This window comes from Pteropus alecto, unplaced genomic scaffold, assembly GCF_000325575.1.
Source record: "Pteropus alecto unplaced genomic scaffold, ASM32557v1 scaffold222, whole genome shotgun sequence".
NCBI classification, from domain to species: domain Eukaryota; kingdom Metazoa; phylum Chordata; class Mammalia; order Chiroptera; family Pteropodidae; genus Pteropus; species Pteropus alecto.
In genome coordinates this window covers 765,085-767,900 of record NW_006433716.1, presented here as the reverse complement: position 1 = coordinate 767,900, position 2,816 = coordinate 765,085, and the positions used below count along the sequence as shown (strand labels likewise).

Sequence of the window (2,816 nt, the reverse complement as noted above, 5' to 3'; positions counted from 1 at the left end):
GTGAGTCTTACCAAAACTGCAACCCAGTTTCAACATAGTTTAGTACCTGAATGGATTAAGGTGATTACTACCTCCCCTGCTCTTTCTCCCTCCAGCAAAAGATAAGACACATCATCTTTAGTGGGAGGTAACAGCATCTGCAGCCTCTATAAATGTTATAGTGTCCAACATCCAACATGTAATAAAAAGATCACTAACCATATGAAAAGATGGGATCATATGACCACTAATAAAGAAGAAAAGAAAAAGAAACAGAAGCCAATCCATGGATAATCCTGGTAAAGAAGTAAACAGGGAAAGACTTTAAAATAGTTTTGAATAATTTGTTCAAGAAATAATTGATAAATGGAATAAATTAAAGAGAAAAATTTTTGAAAGAAAATTAAAAATTTTTAAACACTCAAATAACATTCTAGAATTAAGAATTCAAGGAATGTGTTTAATAGCATTAAGAGAAACAGAAGACAAGTATGAACTGACAAGTTAGTATAATATGTGTAATTAAAACTTAAAAAAGAATAAAAATAAACCAGAAAATGTAAATGGTGTCATTGGAGTTCTAGAAGAAAAGGAGAGATAGAATATGAAATAAAGTGAAATATGAACAAATAACAGCCCATAATTTTCCAAAACTGATAAAAGACTCCAACTCATAGATATAAGAAACTCAGCAGACCTTACACGAAATTTCTTTAATGTCATTTAGTCACTTCATAATCAAAATGCAAAGACCCAGAAATGAACAGAAAATCTTTAAGACAGCCAGAGAAAAAAAGGTCTTTGTTAGCTTCAAAAGAACAACAGTAAGTCTGGCAACTAACTTCTCGAATGAAATAATATAAGCCAAAAAACAGTGAAATCAACATCTTTACGATGTGGATAGGAAATTACTGCCAACTTGGAATTCTACGCCTATCAAAATTATCTTTCAAAATTCATGTTGACACAAATATATTAACAAAAGAATAAAAATGGAGAGAATTCATCAATAGTAGATCTGAAATACAAGTACTAAGAGGAGTTTTTTAGATAGAAGGAAAATGATCCCAAATGGAAACATAGAAATGAAAAGGAATTAAGAGAATGGAAAAGTTAAATATGTATAATATAAATTAATATTCAATATATAAAATTATAGTATTGATGTTTAAATTTAAAAGGTAGGTGGAATTAAAATACATTAAGAAAGTAGAAGAGTAAATGGAGTTAGAGGATGCTAGGGTTCCATTTTATCAGAGCGTTGAAAAGTAATAATATGCATTAGACATTGATAACAAATCATGAATTCTTTCAGTAATCTTTAGGGTAACCACTTTCAAACTAGTTACATTGGTAATTATATTAAACAAAAAGAAAGAGTACATTTTCAAAATAAAACTAAAATTGTCATACTGGATTATTGAAATATTCTTCTTAAAAGAGACACACCTGAAATATTAGGACACAGAAAGGTTGAAAGTAAAAGTGTGAAAAAGGATATGCCATGAAAATATTAACCAAAATAAATTTCACAGAACATCAATATTAGACAAAGTATGTATGAAGGCAAAAAGCATTACTAGAGTTTTTTAAAGTATTTTTTAAAGATAAGTGAGTTTATCACTAGAAATATGGCATAGCCCTAAATCTGTATGCATCTAGTAACAGTTTCAAAATATATTTTAAAATTGTCAGTCTAAAATAAATAAATGAATAAACAAGTTCAAATCATATTAGCAGACTTTAAAATATTTCTCTCAACAGGTGATAAGAGAAGCAAACAAAAAATTTCCAAGACAGGTGGACAGATGTACAAATTAAGTACAATCACACCGTGGAATACTACTCAGAAATAAAAAAGAAATTAACTATTGACACATGAAACAATGTGAATGAACAGCAAAGTTATATACCGATTGAAAGAAGGTAGATAAAAATGAGTATATACTGTACAATTCTATTTATAAAAATTCTAGGAAATTCAAATAACCTGTAGTAAAACAAAGCAAACCAGTGATTTCCTGGGGACAAGAGAGGGAGGGAATAAATGGGAGGGAGAACTATGGTGATAGTTTGTTTGTTTTGGTTTGGTTTTTTACGCCTACAGCACCTGGTCTTCCTAGTTGGTCTCCCATCCAAGTACTAATCAGGCCCCACCCTGCTTAGCTTCCGAGATCACATGGGATCAGGCATGTTCAGGGTAGCATGGCCGTAGACATGATAGTTTTATGAATGTATAAATATATCAAAACTATGAAACTGTATACTTTAAATACTGTACACTTTACATTTCCATATAAAACTGTACACTTTACATTTCCATATGTCAATTATACCTCAATAAAGCTATTTAAAAAATCAATAAGTCTAGAGAAGATCTGAACATCATAAACACATGAACCCAAATGACAAATGTAAGCTGATAGAAGACTTTGAACACAATAATAGAGTTCACATTCCATTTAAGTTCACATGGAATATTTACCCAAATTGACTATATTAGAGGCTTTAAAGAAAGCCTCAATAATATTCAAATGATTGAGATTATTCAAGTATATTCTATAAGTACAGTGGAATTAAGATAGAGTAACAAAAAGATGACTCAAAAATCCCATATTCCCTGAAATTTAACCAATACTCCTTTATATAATAGGTCAAAGAATAAGTAACAAAGGAAATTAGAAAATAATTCAACTTTAAGGATAATGATGATTGAACACACCAATATTTGGGTGATGCAGCTAAAGCAGTGCTTAGAGAAATAAGTATAGCTTTAAATGTATATTGTAGAAAAGAAGAGATATGGAAACATAACCTAAGAAAACATCACACCTAAA

The 2,816-nt window shown here is 29.8% G+C and overlaps 1 non-coding gene across 1 annotated transcript; it reads right to left on the bottom strand.

Moving 5' to 3' along the window:
* Positions 1-2,077: 2,077 nt before the first annotated feature.
* LOC112476987 lies at positions 2,078-2,196 on the bottom strand. The gene has a single exon (XR_003045286.1). It is a non-coding gene; the product is annotated as a 5S ribosomal RNA (ribosomal RNA).
* Positions 2,197-2,816: the final 620 nt, after the last annotated feature.